The sequence below is a fragment of the Rhipicephalus microplus genome, chromosome 10, assembly GCF_043290135.1.
Source record: "Rhipicephalus microplus isolate Deutch F79 chromosome 10, USDA_Rmic, whole genome shotgun sequence".
Lineage (NCBI taxonomy): Eukaryota > Metazoa > Arthropoda > Arachnida > Ixodida > Ixodidae > Rhipicephalus > Rhipicephalus microplus.
Window position 1 is genome coordinate 20,889,015 of NC_134709.1, and position 20,095 is coordinate 20,909,109.

Here is a 20,095-nt window from a genome sequence, read left to right on the forward strand (position 1 = left end):
TCCTCAATTCAGCAGTTTATCCGAAGGAGGACCACAATCAGATCAATTTGTCGTCCTAATTTCAAAGCAATGCCAAACTGCTCATCAGCGAGTCATCTGCAGTGGGACTAGTTGAAAGGCAACAAACGTGATGTCGAAGGCGAAGTAATTTTTTTATACGTAATGTGCATGGTTACATAGAACTAAAAATTGTTTTAAGTTTGCCCATACCAGCCGTCGGCTCAAATCAACGCAAGAGCTGACGAAAAAAAGCAGTTACGCCCCTAATGACACCTCTGGTATCTATGTCAGTGGCACTCGCGCGCTCATTATGTCACTAGAATTCGGCAAAGACGCGATCGACGGTCCATAGCAGTAAGAAGGACCGCAACATCTAGGAAAAAGTTGAAACATCAAGAAAAAAAATGTAGATAGTAATTACCATAATTACTTAGAGACGCCTCGCTAAAAATGGGGCTGCTTTGCAGGCAGCTTTACCACGGGCGAAAACCCAAACAAAACTTCATGTTGCCAGCACTGCCCGGTAGGGTCATTTGGTGCACTGTACAAAAAACAAAAAACAAATACCGCGTTTGCACGCGACAGGAGAAAAATGGTCTCGCTGGCCCGTTTCCTCCTCTCCCTCTGCCTCTTCGCTTTGCCGGCGAACGTTAATTCCAGCCGGCAAGCGTGCCGTCCGGACAATACCTGTCAGCGGAACGGCGACACAATGAGCGCGCCTTGTGAGGCAGGCAGAAACGAGCTTTATCGTGTCTGTACAACCATGGCACGCCAAGCTTTCCAACGAGACATGCTCTATTTCTGTGATGCGAATGTAATGTGTCGTGAACTAGATAACCAAAAATAGTTCTAGCACTTGTTTGGAGAACAAGTACGTATAATATTCCGCAAGACCCCGCATTGCAACTCTATAGCGTGACTGTACAGCTCCTGTGTTGTATGCCACTGTGTCTTGGCGTTTCCGTCTTCAGGCTAAGCTATGAAGATCAGCAAGACGGCGAATATCGAGACTTCTAGGGAAGCTGACGCTATAGTTATCGACTGCTGCAGATGATGGATATAGCGTTCGGCGATGCAAGGGCTAAGTACGGCCAAAGAGCAGGAAGCGATCTGTTGGTGTAGTACAGACATCTTTGAAACATTCACGTTCGCCAAGCGACTAATGCTGCAAGCAATTACGTCACAAATACTGCGACCGGCGTTTCGAAACTCCCGCTGAAAGCTGAGCATCACTAAGGGAAAATTAACACACGCCATACGTTATTTGGTTACAGTGACAATTCGGTTATAATGAAGTTCGATATGTCGAGGTCTTTTTTGTGTGGTTATAAAAGGGAAAAGAAGAGAAAAGTGAGCCCCGTAACTGTCTGCATCTGGTGCGACACCTCAACAGTAGCTCACAAGGGATGGGGGTAAGGAGGGATTAAAAGAATAGGATTAATATATATATATATATATATATATATATATATATATATATATATATATATATATATATATATATATATATATATATATATATATATAGAGAGAGAGAGAGAGAGAGAGAGAGAGAGAGAGAGACAGAGACAGAGACAGAGAGAGACGCAGGGACAGGGAGCGACAGCGACGGAAGTAAAGAAGTAAAGAGAGGATAGGAAAGATGAAACACGGTCACAGGAGTCCGAGGACGGGGCACCACTGGCGAGAGCTCTTGTCGGCAACTGGATGTGGCGTAGGACCAACCCAGTCGGCCGTCGGCCAGAGCTGCACTGTCGTCGGAGATCGCGAGGGCACAACCGGTCGGCACGGAATCCAGCCCAACTGCGCACTTCAATATGTATGCTTTCGTACAGATACACCTCCTCTATACAGACGAGCAGTTGGGCAGGACGGGACTCTCATCGATCTGAAAGTTCAGACGGCGGCGAACTCTAGAGACGCTTCGACGCCCTCTCTTCCGTTAACGAAAGCGTCAGGAAGGAAATGATAGAAAAGCGCCTGGTGAAACGAACTTTCCCCTTGTACCCAGAGCCGTGCATTTCTCTGTCGGGGAAACAGCGTGACCAAAGGTGCGCTCGGAATCAATTGCCCTTCTTTGTCTGCATTGCTCTTTTTGCTCCCCATCGATCTGCGTCCGAAGTTGGTGCAAGAGGAAAGGCATTCGTTAACGTTTGTCCTTCCAGTCAGCCTGTTATCACGCGAACCGTTCGTTTGTGATACCGTCTGGGTTTTTCTGAGCACGGTAATTTTTTTAATAAATGTATGTAAGATACATTTAATAATTTTGCTGCTGATACCAAACAGGATCGGTAGCGCTTAGGAATACCCGTAGTATATTCACTGTGATAATATCGAATGTCCCTTGAAAGAAGCGGCTGCACGATTTATTCCGCAGTAGATTTTTTTTTTTTTGAAAGAGAAGAGGGGAGGAGGACGAGGGGACTGCCCTTCGTGCTCCTCGTTGGCACCACGCCTGTTCCTTCCGTCACTTCCAGCCGCAATTGACTTCCGGTATGGTGTACTAGAATTTGGGAGTGTCGTCTGGCACGAAAAGCACGGCTCTTCTTGCGATGTCGGCCAGCGCTGCAGGAGCACACCTTACTACTGTGGCTCCCCCTGTCGCCGCCAACAATACATAAATAACTGCATTCGATCGCATATCATTGCAATCGTACGTTTTCTTCATTCAATATCTAGACGTTTACACTTGTGGCCACAAAAGGATATCACTTATTCAAAGCGCAGTGCCGAGAGAGACAGAAAAAAAAATACTCCGTCGAGCCGGATTCGAACCAGCGACCTATGGATGTCCGCTTGGCGTAAACCTCTACAGTCCACCGCTCTACCAACTGAGCTATCGACGGAACGGAGGTCGGCGAACGGCCAGCGCAACTGGACAGCGGTCACACACCACATGACCCAGTTTAAACGACGCGCACGTGGCTCGCGCTGAGCCGGTTCGGATGTCGCGGAAGGAAAAGAGGAGGAATAAAAAACGTTGATTGTTGGAAGCGGTACCACTATGTTAGGCCGTTTCACTAATGTAACTTCTCTTCCACATTTTTAATACCCTCACCCCGCCGCAGCAGGCACTCAGCCGTGCTCCCAATTAGGACTGCAGTAGTTGCATCTTTTCTTTTCCTCAACTTCTCTCTCTTTTTCTATCTCTCACTATTTCAAGTCTACGATACTTATAGGCGCACCCACCGGAACATTTCGGGAACCCTCGGGCCTCCGCTGCCTCCTTAGCCCCGGTGACGAGACGTCGTTTTTGATCCAGGTGTTCTGAGGCGAGCTTGGACTCGCACGTTTCGAGGTCTTCGCGTTTTTTGACTGAAATTACAGGCGTTCGACGAAGGCGATGTGTCTGCAGGGCGTGTCGGACTGGCTAAGGTAATGGCCTAAACTTGACGCCCCGCTCAGATGGTTGACCGCGAAAGGGCTGCTCGGCCGGAAGTATTGAAATACAAGAGTTGACAGTGTTTCGTGCCCGTAAAAGGTATGTAGTGCCGTCAAGGCCTCATATATTGCGCGCCGGCTAAAACTTGCCGGCACGCAATCTCGGAGAGTATGGTTTGACTTGAAACAAAGAAGGGAGCCAGCGAGGCAGAAACAATACATCGAAAATGTTCCCGGGATCCAGCAGTCTAACAGTGCAAGATAAAGGCTGAAATATACTTAAAGCTGCACGCTAAGCTAGTACACATGATGAACTTTGATATATTTCGAGCGATTAAGTGCAATGAAAAACAAAACAAGCAAACACGAAATAAAAAGGGACAGGAAAAAAAAAACTTGGCCATCATGCTTATCTATGCTCATTACTCGATCATCATACACATAATGCTCGAAACATTATCGTATCATGGCCCACGATAGTTTGAATAAAGCAATCGTTTAGTGTTCTCGACAAACTGGAGAAATTTCGTTTGACAATTCATTATGTAAAACGTTTTATCATGAGTTGCAGTAATATCGATATGACAGATATCTCCATACGATACGTAAACGTTTACATAGCACAAAAATTAAGTTAACAAAAAAATGATATAACCTTTAGCGAGGGTGCATAATTTCTGCTGCTCACCAAAATTTTTCTAATGGGCTAAAAGCACGCTTTCAACTGGTCGCGTTTCAATTTACGATCAGACGTGCCTATTCCGGCCTATACGCTGTTTTGATTACAGAAATAAACAAAAACAACAGAAAGCCGGCGCTAGTGACGCCACGTAATATCGCACTTTACGGCCATGATGAAGTAACCCTCTTTTCTTCCAGCACCCCATTATCCCCGAACTTTCAGGGAGGTGGGGCGGGGGGAGTTAATCCGGGGCCAAATTAAGGGTCGGATACAGAGAAATTTATTGCGGGATTTGCACGTCCCTTTTTTTGTGCTGCGCAGTGCTTTTCGATGGCCGGCGCACGTCCGCCCAGTAATAGGAATTATAGTAGGGACTTGATGCGATCCTCTTCAGAGCAGCCCTGGGACTTGTCCTCTAGCAAAAATATTGACTTGCAAAATATTAAACACCCTCAGTACACGCCTTCATGTAGCCTAACGTTGTAATTCATTATTTCTTAACTATAGCGAAAACTCCCCAAGATTTTTGTATTGGTCCTTGATATTGCTTTAACGTCGCTTTTTAACGTGCAGTTTTCTCATAAATGACCCGTGAAAAAAAAACTATGCAGCATTGTCGAAGCTACGAGGCATGTGCTGAGGTTTACGGTCCCGGTGATTATTGTGAACACTTCTTGACTTGCATGCTTGATGCTTCCCTTCTTCGCCAAGAGTTAGGTAAGCATGCACGCTCACTTAGTTGCACTTGTTTCATATGCAGTATTCTCTTTATTGTGTTTGGATGTGAAGAGTGAACTTCATCACTCGATTCAAGTTGCTTTCTGGGCTGATGTGTTGTGAGACCAGGCTTCAAGATATTTCCTTCAGTAAAGGGCCGATCGTCGAGTCGTCTCGAGGCACACGAACTTCTTTTACTTGGCGACAGTGAAAGAAGATATGATCACAGATCCTCTCGGCGTATTTGCAGGCAACGGCACTGAGCAACCACCTGTGAAACCATGCACTGTGTGTGTTGTAAAACGTGTCTCTTCCTCACGCTCTTTTACGGCTTTATTCTCGGCCCAATCCGCAGGGCAGCAAACTAGAAGTATACCTCCCTACCTTTCCCATATTCCATCTATTTCTGACTCACATTGCACGGAAGCAACTTTTTTATTATTATTGCAGTGCTTCCGTGGTTCGTTAACGAAGAAAAACGAAAACAAAATATTGCCGTCGCCTGTACCCGTCCCGGTATATATATCGCTATAAACGCCGGTTGTTTTGCTGTGTTCCTGGGCTGTGTTGCTGTACGCTATTAGCGGCAAGCACAATAAATAAACGCGGCCCATCCTAAAGATCACTGCCGCCTATCCACAGAATGCGGGACGCCCTAGTTTCACGCAATGAAAATTAATGTCCGGCCTCGGAGCTCGGCGGCGCTGCATTTCTCTATTTGCGCTAGGTGTCGCAATCCTGACGGAGTGCTGGAACGACGCTGTTCACCCTTATTGCGAGGCGTGGTTCAGGCCATAGAACCCTTTCTCATTACGGAAAAGCCAAAACGAATGGAATGATAATGGGAGAGCATCGCTGCCTCCCCTTTGAGTTAAGCTTGGCACATAATTTGTGTTGCGGTAAAGATTAGCAACTATTGCCAGCCACGTTGACAGCCAGTAAACGTGCCTCTTGATTGTTTATTACGTAATTATAGTTCACGTTTGAGCACGAAGCTTCAGACAGAGCTTCAATAAATATCAAGCAGTAAAATATTTTTTTTTGAATACGATATGAATAAAAGCAAAATCAAAAAAACATCGAAGAGATTAACAAGTCATTAGAGTCTGTCAAGGTGAATGACCTGCGAGGCTGTGTAGCACAGGTCCCGTTTCTTAAAGAAGATCGCGAAAAGTGACAGCATTGCCTTTGCTGACGTAAAATCTCACGTATTATATGACCGGTCAGTGCAATTTCTTCGTTGAACTTACCATTGGTTTACGAATGACACACAACACAGGATTGGGGGTACTATAAGGGCGCGAATGTATTTTCTTTACAATTTGAGCGAATGTATTATCTCTTACAATTTCAAAGAAAACACGCTCAACTACTATACACATATCAACAGTCTTTGCACAAGAAGCAACAGCATTTGTTGCTTGGCGACTACGTTTGCGCCGCGAGATCAGGACGAAGCAAATGCGTAATGATGACCATGGTCTGCCTCCGGGTCCTGGAAAAGTCGGTGATCTGTCCCACATCTTGGTCTTGTGTTGTGTCTTCTGTGTAAGAGTGGCTGCGCTTTCTACCAAAATGGATTCATACCAACTGTTTATTGTGTCCCCACAAGCAATAGCGAGCCGCATTGTATAGTGATGACAGACTACGTCGTTGGCAATTTAGGTAGTATATTTGAACGTTTCACATTGTCCTCAGTGAGACATACATATTTCCTCACCTTCGTGCATAACATACAGGATGAGCTCATGTCTGTATTGAATGAGACTGGAGGAAATAAAAGACAAAGTTCGAAAAGACCTTTGGCACACCAAATAGGTGCCATAGTAGTTGGTTGTACAGTAAGTTAACGTGTTGCTGTGCGGCGTCTGTGCTTCAAACTTTCACAAAGCTTCATTTCACCAAAGTAGACCATTCCACTTATAATAAAAACAAACAGTCAAGACCAACCAATACACAACCCAAACAATTGTATCTTCTTGCATGAGCTCGTGAGGGTCGACGAGGAGTGTTGTGAGAGGAGGTGCAGCGGTTGGCGGTGGGAGAGTTCATCGCCTTTTATGAAAATAAATTACGCTGTTCGTTCTTCAAAGTAACCATCGATCTCGATTCTATTCCCAGCCGACTAATTCCACTTTCAAGAATGGGTACAGCGCGAAAATCGGCGAGCTTTATATGGAAAGTTCCGCGAGTTCTGCAGCGGCCGCCACCAGTCTCCCCCCCAGCAGCAGAGGCATACCGCGAACGCAACGCTGCTGAAGTCACCGATAATCGAAGGGATCCATTACTATACGCAGTCCGAGGCCGACGCATCGCCTGAAGCGCGCGCGGAGCTAGCGGCGATTCGCGCTTAGCACGGTATTCGTCGAAGCTAGCGAGGAATTTCGACGAACGAAAAAGAAGAATGATCGTTTGCCTAAACGCAATCCTTTCCGCATGGAAGACCTCGGATGACGTAAGCCCTTTCGTTTTCCTCCTCCTCTTTTCTCCTCCTCCTCCTCTTCTTCTCCTTCTCCTCCTCCTTCTCCCCCTATTCTTTCTACAACAAAGCTCCGTCACTTACAAGCCACGCAGTTCTGCTGCACGTTAGGTCACGGGATGAATTCCCGGTGGCCGTATTCCGCTTGCGTATTCCCTGCGGCCGTAAAGTGCTTGCGTATTGTGAAATGCAATGCACGCTAAGACTTAATATAATAACCTCCAGCACTGCGCTAACCAAGCAGGCATATTTCGCAATGCACGCAAACCCATAATCTACACGATACAAGTTAAGGAGCTCGCCTGCATGGTTTAAATCTGGCAAACCAGTCACCCCAAAACGCACCAGCCTCGATTCCCTCCTCTTTCCGTGAGAAAACGAAGTTAGCTTAGTTAAACAACGTCATCGTCAGAATCCCCCGCTTTTGTTAAAGCCCAAGCCCCTTATCATCACTGAATTCGGCTATTACACGCGGAGAGAGGTTTTTTCGCAAGATAACTGTTACACAGAGTTACAGTATACGTCCCTCGTTCCTCGCAGCTTGCGAACATCACCTCGTAATCCTAATTGAGTGAGGCACGTAGTTGGGTTTCGAGTGAAATAACGCGATAAGAGAACCGCTAGTGTAGCCAGTCAGCTGAAGGAAAAAAAAAAAGAAGCGGGCATTTCCGCAGAGGTCATCCGGCAAATGTGCGACGCCCAGATGAACCCATCCACGTTGTAATCTCTCGCGAAACACGTTCGCATTTCGAGGCGAAGTGAGCGCCCGAGTACTATATGTTCCTGCTCCGATTTCCTAATCTCTGGCTCGTCTCCCTTCACCTTTACGCAGCTGCGCGTCGGTGCCAAGGAATGAAAAGTCAGCACTACCTGCCTTGTCAGGAAAATGGGGGGCGAAGGAAGCCTGCCGCGTGTGTGTTTGCTGCGCCACGATTTCCTTCCTTCCTTTCTTTCTTCCTTTCTCTTTCTTTTTCTTTCGTTCGCTCTTTCGTTCTTATTTTCTTCTTTCTTTTTCTTTTCGAGCTTTCTTCCTTTTTTCTCTCTTCCTCTATCTATCTATCTATCTATCTATCTATCTATCTATCTATCTATCTATCTATCTATCTATCTATCTATCTATCTATCTATCTATCTATCTATCTGTCTGTCTGTCTGTCTGTCTGTCTGTCTGTCTGTCTGTCTGTCTGTCTGTCTGTCTGTCTGTCTGTCCGTCCGTCCGTCTGTCTGTCCGTCCGTCCGTCTGTCTGTCTGTCTGTCTGTCTGTCCGTCTGTCCGTCTGTCCGTCTGTCTGTCTGTCTGTCTGTCTGTCCGTCTGTCTGTCCGTCTGTCTGTCTGTCTGTCTGTCCGTCTGTCTGTCTGTCCGTCCGTCCGTCCGTCCGTCCGTCCGTCCGTCCGTCCGTCCGTCCGTCCGTCTGTCTGTCTGTCTGTCTGTCTGTCTGTCCGTCCGTCCGTCCGTCCGTCCGTCCGTCCGTCCGTCCGTCCGTCCGTCTGTCTGTCTGTCTGTCTGTCTGTCTGTCTGTCTGTCTGTCTCATTGCGCAATTCTCCCTCCTAACTGTGTCCTTCTTGGATGCCGAGAATCAGCCGTACGGCCACGTATGAGCAGCGCAGCTCAACAAGAGCTTTTAAACTTATGCAAAATCATTTATGTAGAAGGAGTAGACGTATAGAAGGAGTAGACTATTTATGTAGAAGAGTAGAAAAAAAGTTACCTATGAGAAAAAAAGGCGCCGTATAGGTATTACTCATTATGGTGAATCATGTTTTGACGCGAGCATGACTCTTTAGAGACCCATTAATCTTATTTCGGGTCCCGCTATACTCTTTCCTCATATTTTCCTTCCTTCCTCCCACTATACTCTATTACGAGGGTATCCACTTTAAGGAGACTTCAAGTCACTCTTAAAACCAACGTTTAAAACACCACGTCCGGACTGCAAGGCGCACGAGCTCTACCGTCTTAAGGCCTTCGCTATCGGGTAAACGCAATTGAAGCATTTCTCTGCAGTAGGCGCCCTTGCAATGCCAATGTCACCTATAGTCGTTCCCATTCTTAGAATAAATGTAAGCTCCGCCTACAACCGACACACTACCCTCCCCCCCCCTCCACAAAAGAAATGGCACCAAATTACCAATCTACATTCGTTCATTTCTGCGACTCGGACTCGTTCCCATTCTTAGAATAAATGTAAGCTCCGCCTATAACCGCCACCAATGCCAGCATTAATGATGTATAGGGAGAGCGCTGAGCTGCCCAAAGCCAGAGACAGACCGAGACGACACGGATACGCCTAGCGGTCATCGCACCGGCAAGGTCACGTTTCATTATTCCTTGCACAGATGCCAGCATGCCATCCAGTCCCCAAACCTCCACACGCACGGCCGAAGAAGCCCCGTCCTATACTCTCAAATCTTCCTCTAAATCCTTCCACGTCAGTTTCGTCCCGTCAGGGGTTTGCTTGTCACAGTTCGCATCAACAAGAGTTGGCAGGGTGCCTGTTAACAATTATGAGTGAATGCATTGATTGATGTGTGGGGTTTAACGTTCCAAAACCACCATATGATTATGAGAAACGCCGTAACGGAGGGCTCCGGAAACTTAGACCACCCGGGGTTCTTTAACGTGCACCCAAATCTGAGCACACGGACCTACAACATTTCTGCCTCCATCGGAGATGCAGCCGCCGCATCCGTGATTTGATCCCGCGACCTGCGGGGCAGCAGCTGAGTACCTTGGCCACGAGACCACCGCGACGGGGCTATGAGTGAATGCATGCACATCCACTGGTTTCGGCGCATTTTCGTCTTATTTTCTCCGCGCTATTATTTGTTGATAACATAAACGTACGAATGAAAGTAATGTACTCTGATGGATCGACAGAGAAGAAAAAGTATATAGGCGGCTTTCACTTTCCAGTTGTCTAATGCGAAAGCATGAGAAAGCGGGAGAGGTCTCTTTAAAAAAAAAATATTTCTAGCCATGATGCTAATGACATACATACAGTGTGCGATCCCGACACATACATAGAGAAATCCCGCCACAGCAGACGTACCCGCCACAGTCTTATTCCTGCACGCTGTGTATCATGTAACAACTAGGACTCATAGCCCCGTAAATGATGACTTGCTCTAAGCACCGTTCGCCGATGATATCTCGAGTAGCGGAAGTCGCCGTTAGATTGTTTCGGAAGCGATCAAACGGGTACATGGATCATTACGAGGGCAGAGCCGCCAGATGAAGAATCTGGGACAGACAATTAATTACACGGCGATGACAGAGACCTTTTGACAGTGCATGGGCAGCGACGTATTGATATCGGAGGCCAGGACGTAGGCTGTGCTGCGCGTTATCGGATTCACCCTGCTCGGACGCGAGTCGCCAGTGAATATATATATTGCCGGAAGACATCAGATACAATGAGGGAAGACTTCCGAGTGACCCTTTGTGAGCGAAACAAATCACTGCCACGTTATTAATAACAGCATTGTCCCAGCGAGGGTTCATTATCTGACCGGTTCTACAGCACCCAATTCACATCGACTCATGTCGGGTAGGTTGCACGAAACCAAATCAGCCGATAAAGGGGCAACGTTCTTTCACGGCGAGTATCCGAAAACGGATAACAATGGGAACAGGTCTGTAACACGCGTTATTTGGTACTCTTGACGGAATTGGTAATACATTTCGCGTAGATTTTGCCCTGACAGTAACAAATCGGAGTTGCTGTTACGCACTATGCCGAGAAAAATTGGCATATGACTTTTACGGAATACTCTAGCATGGCCATCTAAGGGTGCAAAAGAAATAAGGTGAGCTTGGTGTTACACAATCCTTCAAGGAATCCATAAGAATATTAAATGTGTTCTGATAATGAATCCATCATATTTTGCTGTTCATTGAAGACAGAAAGAAATAATCTAAAATGTGTCTTCATGGATTTAACGAGCAGCAGGTGCATGAAATAAGGCATGACTATCACAGAGCACTTGAGAAAGGACATTGTTTTACATTTTAGCGGCTGCCGAGCCATTGCGGATTGCCTGCAATGACTACGCCGATGTAGCTGCACGATCAATTCATTCAGAGTTATTCAGTCATTCGACTCTATTCAGTTAATACTGAGCAATTTTTTCTGGGCAAAGTAAATTACAACGCACAAAATAACAAATCACACCCCAATAAATACAAAATACGCTGATGCATTACTCAATCCAGAAAACAATAGAGCCTGAATTGTGTGCGGCCTGCGCTACTTGTTCAATAGTTTAGGTTGTTGTTGTTGTTGTTGGCGATTTAATAGATACTGAGCGAAAGTATAACGCGCCAAGTCGGAATAAAAACAGAAGCACACATGAACAGCAATGAATAAGTGTGCTTATTTTCGTTGTCCCGCCTTGTCTTGCTGCTTCAAGGCTTTGTTATTTTATGTTTACTTACATAATATCAGTACACATAAATATTGACTAGTGGTAGCTAGTGCTGGCCACTCTCGCTACCTTTTGTTAAACCACTAGCTAATACTGGCTATCCGCTCTAACGACAATATATTGAAGAGATACCCACGTGCTACTATGAGGTCTGTAAAGTGTTTCATACACCAAGTTCAACGCTATCGAAGCTAGCAACACGCCTTGCAGTCGATGCGTTCACCCCAACAAATAGTTAAGTGGTCTCGTCACCCAAAACACGATTTTTTTTTCCTTCCTTTCCCTGATCGAGCAATTAATGAAGATGCTTGGCGCCTTAAAGATGAACAAGTCCCGTTATTTATGCGGAATAGCTCAGCGCGTGCTTCTTTTGGTATTATGGCCTCCGCGATTGGTTCCGTTAGCACACCACCAGAGCCCATCGCGGAGGCCACGTTTGTGAGGACCGAATCCAAGTACGAGATGCATAGACGTACAAATTTCGCTGGACGAGCTTCTTGAATAGAGTAACAGAGACCTGAGCTAGTTGTTACGTACTCATCGCTTCCGCAGTGTTGCACACCTGATGTAGGAAATGGAGTACAGTTGGGCCTGATCAATTGAAACAAAAATTGAGGGGAATTTCCCTAGAGCATGCTGTCTAGAGTGCACAAAGCGCACTCGCGACAGCATGTCCTAGAGTCATACAGTGTGTGCGAAAGATATGCCAATAACGTGTACGAAAAATATGCGCCGAATCGCCGAAACAGTCCCAAGGAGAAAGGAAGTTCGCGACGCAAGGAGGAGCAACTTTGCAAGGCCTCCCCTTCGGCCTTCGGTTATAGGTCGCAACGAATTCATACAGCAAATGCTATGCGATGAAAAGACGGATTTTTTTTTTTTCATCCCACACAGAACAGAGAGCCGTCGACGGCACGCGGGCGATGCGTCATGTCACATTTCGGATGCATCCTCGTAAAACATAAGAGAAACAATCCCAACGGCATCGAAATGTCGAGCTGGAGAAAAAAAAGGGCCATAAATCGTCGCCTCTTCCTGCCAGCACACGTCCTCTGGAGTGAGCTTTGTTCATCATTCGCCGGCTTTCGTGTGTATTGTCGTATATTCCTACGAGCCGTTTCCTTGAAGTGAGTCGAATATGACAACTGGCGTGACGTTGCTCGAAATTCCTCTCCTGCAACGTTTGGCCGTATTTAAAATGGTATATGCGTGTATAAACAGTGTCTTACTCGCGATCTACGTGGTGCGCTGTCACGCATCGATGGAGCTGCGGACGACTGTCACAACACTGTTGGCACGATCCCTGCCCTCTTTTCCCTCCGCCGCAACCTTAAACAAGCAAGATGAAAACCGTATCGTACTGAACAAAACTTTGGAAGCGCTGAATATGCAGCTTTGCCTCCTTGCGTGGAATATTTCATACGATGGTGACAGCAAAGCCAGGCTTACATCTAAATACATCATACTTTTCGTCTTTCGAAGCCTCGTCGGGTTGGAGCAAGCCGCGATTCACAATGCTCCACGCAGATTCACTGAAGCACCAGGAATATTACTCTCCCAGCGTTACCGACCACCACTACAAAACAACGCAGCTCATACACTATAAGGAGGACTGCTGTTATTGTCAAGAAAAAGTTCAGCAGAAGCAGTGGTGTTGTTAGCCAGCTAATGACTTATTTATTGAGTGGTTAGGCACACTTCCAGCTGCGTGCACGCACTCTCACGCCACGCCCACGACCAATCAGAGCTGCTTAGATTGCACTGGTAATAAAAATACAAAAATAAACAAATAAAGAAAGGAAAGCAGTAACTCAGCCTCGCGCATGCCAGGCTTCGCTTGTCCCCTTTTCCCGATAAGGCAAATGCTACTATCGCTTTATTTTTTATTATTTTTTGCGCTTATTCATCACGTGTCCACGGTTCCAGTTCCAAGTCGTCATTCCCTGTCAACGAAATTCACATTCCTCCGGAAGCTCGCAGATCTGGGGAGCTAAAGAATTGCCGAGATTGTAGCCCATGACGGGAGCTCAAACCCGGCAGAAGGACCGCGCCCCGAAGTCGAGATCTCCGGAGGTCCATTTTCCGAACCAGCGGACAGTGAAACGCTTTCTGCGAAACAAGGGAATCCCAGTCACCCCCCCCCCCTACCCCATTCTCTACTCACCTGCTCACCCTCCTCGCAATGCTCGCTTTCCGCCCGCCAAAAAACAAAAGAACAGAATAACGACGAGATTAGGCGATGGATAAATAAGCGACAAGTTCGCTGCGTGTAGCGTCTGTGCAATCCAAGAACAGGGAAAGACATTGTTTCATTCCCTGCTTTTTTTTTAATGTCGCCGTACTATAGACTGAGCTCGACTTTGCTGGTTCGATCACCGGTTGTGGCGGCCCCGTTTCGAAGGCATAAGAACGAGAATGTGGCCTAAACCTAAACCTCGTTATAACGAACAGGATGAAGCGATGTATTCGATGTAATGCAGATAAATTATTCTCCCTGACGCCCCCAAACAGGTACATATCTATACCGTATGAGTAGGGCCATGGTATGGACCAAGGAAGAAAAAGAGGATGAGGCTACCTGGTTCAGCCTCTCGACACCATCATCGCCTACTATCGCCTGTCGGCATCTGTAAACAACCATAGTCACCTTAGAGTTAACCGTGATAACATAATTGAAACCTTCCTTGACGGAGTAATGTAGTCACCTCGATTTTTATTACGGTCTCAATTCTCCGAAGCAAAAATGTTCCCTCCCACTGGTTGGTTGATTGGTTGTTCCTCAGAGTCCTGGCGCAACCCACCACGGGGGATCGGCCATGAAACGGACGGTGCCTCATTCGTTAGGTGTATTTGTTTTACCACCCTGATTATTTAGATAACGATGTTTAAACAAAGAACCGATTGGAAAACGATAGATTAGAAATAAGATAGAGATAATAAAAAGAACGAACAGGCTAATATAATTTGAAATAAAGTGAGTTTATGCCTCAGCTTAACATTCTAATCGTTTTGTTGCCTTTAGAAAATCGCATACGGCCTCGCAAACATTCCTGTGGCTAAATTCCTTTTCAGTTGCTCCAAATGAGAGGACCACCGGAAAAGGTAAATTTAGAGCCAACCTACGGAGAGGTTCTTTTAAAAGTCTCCTCCGTTGGTTTGTGTATAACGTGCATGTTAAGAGGAAATGGTCAAGGGAATCACTCTCGTTGCAGTGGAGGCATAGGGGAGACTGTGCCAGACCAGACCTGTGTAGATAAAAGTTCAGGGGGGGGGGGGGGGGACTCGTCATCTTAGTCTCGTAATTTATATCTCCGCCGTTCTAGAGGAGCACCATCGATTTTTCCAAGGGTACTTAGGATGGCAAAAATCTGATGTTGCCAATCGAGAATTTTCAAAGTGATCTGACATGACAAATTTTTCAAAGCGTGCCACGGCGATAAATGCTAGCGTCGGTACTACAGAAATTATGGGATAATTATGTTAGGCCACTGCGAGTGCATCTGCATATTCATCGAGGGTTAAACATTTATGCCCTGGTATCCACACTAAGCGAATGAGTCGTAAATGTCTTGGGGCAAGGCCGTAAAATACTTTTAAAGCATTGGACATATTAGGCGCATCTAATCAACTACACACAGACAAGCAGTCTGAAAGAATAATAGCATCTGTTATTGCTTGAGGTAATTTTCGTAACGCTAAGAGAATTGCCAGTAATTCCGCTTGATAAATAGGAGTAAAATCGGGTAAACGAATCGAAAAAGACCGATCAAACACTGAAGATGCCATTATAGGGCTGAGCAAACCTTTCTCCTTTTCTTTGTTCTCTTCTTCTGTGCCCATGCCGATACCATAGTGACAGAATTAACCAACGGGGACATGCATCTGTCTGAAAAAACTATACAAGCGTAGCCAAAAATTTTCTTCGGGGAGCATGGGGGGTGGTATCAAACCACACGTTGTATATGTTGCTGCGTGCGCTTGCATGTGTGCATATATATATATATATATATATATATATATATATATATATATATATATATATATATATATATATATATATATATATATATATATATATATTGCTACGTGCCAGTGCATGGAGCTGATATATATATATATATATATATATATATATATATATATATATTGTGAGCGCTGATTGTGTTGCTTATCATTTTCACTTTCACCTGCGCATAAAAAGCACCGTGATCATCATCATCGTAGCGGCTCGCTGCTTGTTCGGTTGCTGGCTCGCGCGTCTGGGTTGACAATAAAACGGTCGCTCCTTCGTACCTGACGTCGTCTCACAAGTGGTGGAGGTGCTGTGATTCCCAAGTCCTCGTGCACTACCGGTCACCCCTGGAGCTCCGATCAGGTCGACGGCTGTGCTTGCCAACAGTGATGGCGCAAAACGACCCACCCCCTACCGCCTTCTTCGCACCACCCGCTCAGCCTGCTGGGCCTCACCACACCGTGAGTACCTCGCAACGAGACCCTCCAGTGTTTTCTGGCCTTCGCGGTGAGGACGTAGAAGAATGGCTGGACAGTTACGACCGTACCAGTGCTTGCAATTACTGGGATGAGGCACATAAGCTGCGCTATGTACCCTTTTATCTGAAGGAGGTTGCTAAGACGTGGTATCATAACCACGAACGCGACTTTCCTGATTGGTCAGCATTCACGGTGCAGCTGCGTCAAATATTCGGCACTTCTACAGGACGCTCTGAGGTAGCTAAACAGAAGCTCGCTACCCGCATCCAGGGGCCTGACGAATCGTACACATCGTACATTGAAGACGTTCTGGCCCTCTGCCGCCGCGCCCAAAAGGACATGCCGGAGGCCGATCGTATTCGGCAAGTAATGAAAGGCATCAACTCCGTCGCCTTTAATGCTCTTGTCATGCAGAGCCCGACAACAGTTCAGGACATTATTACCACCTGCCAGCGCCTGGACGCACTTTACTCAATGCGCCTTCCACACGCCTCCTATGACACTCGTCTTACTGGCGAGCATGAGCTGCGAGCTCTAATTCGCACCATAGTGAGAGAGGAACTTCACAGCCTTGTTCCTGCCAGCGCACCGACTTCACCTGCCCGCTCACCCCCTCCTAACCTACGGGAAATTATAAAGGACGAATTGGCGTCGATGACGAGCGTCGCACGTGCCCCGCCGCCTGTGCCCTTACATGTGCCTACGTATGCCGAAGTCGTGTCACGGCCTCCTCCACCTACTCCACCTGTAACTACGGACGTCGTATACGACCATTTGGCTGCGATGGCAGCCAAGGCACCACCACAACCACACTTCCCTGCCTGGCGCCCTGCGCGCCCCGTCTGTTACTACTGTGGCATAAGAGGACATATCTCCCGCTTTTGCCGTCGGCGCCAGCAAGATGAACGACGAGGTTATTCTTCGTACGAGAGTGACCGGGCTGCGCGGTCTGACCCCTACGTTCCAGGAACCTACATTCCCTCGTCACGACGTTCGCCTTCGCCTCCTTTGTCCCACGGTGAACCTCGTTCTTCCCGCTCACCCCGCCGTCGTTCACCATCGCCCTTCCGCCGTACTACTTCGCCTTTACGTTCTGCCCTGATGCCACTCGACAGCCACTCGGAAAACTAGCAGCTGCAGTTTTTGGAGGAGAAACTGCCTGTCGTCGAATTGTCCCAATTCCTCCTGCGCGCCCTGCAAATTTACTAACTGTTTGTGTAGAAGGCATTTCGGTTGACGCACTCGTGGACACTGGAGCAGCCATTTCGGTCATTGATCGCGAACTATGTCATCGTCTACGAAAAGTGCAAACTCCATATGTTGGTCCGGTGTTATGTGGTGCTAATGAAAATAGAATTTACCCTATTGGACAATGCACTGTTCGTGTTCTGATCGACGGAATTCGTCACCATATACAATTGGCTGTGCTTTCTTCATGTGCTCATCCGATTATATTGGGCTGGGACTTCCTGTCAGCCGCTTCCGCTGTCATTTCGTGTGGTCCGCCCGTTATTCGCATTACGGACACTGAAAATTCTAGTGCTTACGATTTTTCGTCGCCTCACCTTGTTGCAGCTGCAGACTTTGTACTGCCCCCGGCCCAAGAACGTATCCTCACCATTAGATCCAGCGATACCATTGACGGTGACGCAGTGGTTGTCCCCGATCAGCGCTGCATTTTCCGAGGAATCGCCATCGCATGTTGTCTAGTGCGGTTTTCGCGTGGTCATGCCAGTCTCACCGCCTACAACACGACAACAGAGCCACAACTACTGCCAGAGGGGTCCACTGTTGCCAGCCTTATCGACATAGCACCGGTATGTGTCGTCACTGTATCGTCTCCGCCGTCAGTCGCTAAGTGTACGCCACCAGGAGGCTCATCTAATGCGCTTAAAGCCACTTTGAGTCCATATCTCACTCCAACGCAAACTAATGACTTAATGGCCCTTTTAACAAAACACAAGACTTGTTTTGACGTTTGTTCGGATGGCTTAGGTCAAACTACGGTGACCTCTCATCACATCGCCACAGACGGTTCTCGTATTATCCGCCGTCGCCCTTACCGCGTGTCGTCTTCAGAACGCAAGGTCATCGAGGAACAAGTCAATGACATGCTCGCACGCAACGTTATCAGACCTTCCACAAGCCCTTGGTCTTCTCCTGTTGTCCTAGTTAAGAAAAGGGACGGATCAGTGCGATTTTGCGTTGATTACAGGGCACTAAACAAAATTACGCGCAAGGATGTATATCCTATGCCTCGAATTGACGATGCACTTGACACCTTACAGGGTGCAGAATATTTCTCAAGTCTCGACCTACGATCTGGGTATTGGCAGATCCCGATGCATGAGTCTGATAAAGAGAAGACAGCGTTTGCTACTCCTGATGGTCTCTTCGAATTCAATGTGATGCCTTTTGGGCTCTGCAATGCCCCAGCCACATTTGAGCGGATGATCGATACGGTGCTGCGTGGCCTAAAATGGAAGACCTGTCTTTGTTACCTGGATGACATCGTCATCTTTTCATCCAGCTTCTCGCAACACCTAGAACGTCTAGACGAGGTGCTCACATGTCTAGCCAAAGCCGGTCTCCAGCTAAATACCAAGAAGTGTCGGTTTGCGAGCCGCAGCATCAAAGTGTTAGGCCACGTTGTCAGCAAGCTTGGCATCGAACCTGATCCCGACAAAGTGGCCGCTGTGCTGCACTTTCCTAAGCCCACCACGCTCAAAGACCTTCGCAGCTTCCTCGGCTTAGCCTCTTACTTCCGCCGTTTTGTCCGTGATTTTGCCACTATCGCGGCTCCTCTTCACAAACTCCTGACCACAAGTGCATCATTTCTTTGGACAGATGACTGTGAAGCTGCTTTCCAGACCCTGAAGCGATGCCTCACGTCAGGGCCAGTTCTTCGCCATTTTGATCCCACAGCCCCTACTATATTACACACTGACGCAAGTGGGCACGGAATCGGCGCTGTTCTGCTGCAGCGTGACCAGGCTTCACAAGAGCAAGTCGTGGCTTACGCGAGCCGTACTCTCTCCCCAGCGGAACGCAATTACAGCATCACTGAACAGGAATGTCTCGCTATCGTATGGTCCGTGCAAAAATTTCGCCCCTATTTGTATGGCCGCCGCTTCACGATCGTCACGGATCATCATGCGCTCTGTTGGTTGTCATCATTAAAAAACTTGTCAGGACGCCTCGGTCGTTGGGTGCTCCGACTGCAGGAGTATGACTACAGTGTCACATACCGGTCGGGCCGCAAACACCAAGATGCCGACGCTTTGTCACGCTGTCCGCTGTTGCAAAATCATGACGCATCGACCTGCTGCGCAGCACCTCCCAGCCAAGAGACCACGCAGATGACCAGTCTTAGTCCCATCGAGCCCACTGCACCGGATGACTTCCTTCAATCCGCAGACCTCACCTCGCTCCAACGTGCAGACACATACTGCCGTACAATCATCGATCGGCTCACCGGCTCATCTCGTGCTCCCAACAGCCGCTTGCGACGACAACTCACGCGTTTCAAACTTCATGACGGAACGCTACTTCGACAAACTTACCATCCTCTCGGTAGCCGATGGGTCCCGGTCATACCTCGCTCACTTCGACTCCAAGTCTTAGAAGCCTTTCATGACGACCCGACGGCTGGCCACTTGGGTTTTCATAAAACCTACGATCGCATTAAGACTCGCTGCTTCTGGCCTGGCCTCTCCACTAGTGTTTCCAGGTACGTCACTTCCTGTTCATCATGTCAGCACCGAAAACGTTCGACATCTCTTCCCGCCGGCCCTCTACAGCCTCTCCCGTGCCCATCCGCTCCCTTCGAGTTCGTCGGCATAGACTTATACGGACCCCTTCCGCTTACCGCCGCCGGTCACCGCTGGATTGTTACTGCCGTAGACCATCTTACTCGCTA

At 47.5% G+C, this 20,095-nt stretch overlaps 1 long non-coding RNA gene and 1 other non-coding gene across 2 annotated transcripts in view; both read right to left on the reverse strand.

The window, feature by feature from the left end:
- The window catches only part of LOC142774618 (uncharacterized), a 160,000-nt gene that overhangs the window by 53,971 nt on the left and 85,934 nt on the right, over window positions 1-20,095 (reverse strand). The gene's annotated exons all lie outside the window — the stretch shown is intronic.
- On the reverse strand, window positions 2,755-2,846 carry TRNAY-GUA (transfer RNA tyrosine (anticodon GUA)). The gene is given in 2 exon segments: window positions 2,755-2,790; window positions 2,810-2,846. It is a non-coding gene; the product is annotated as a tRNA-Tyr (tRNA).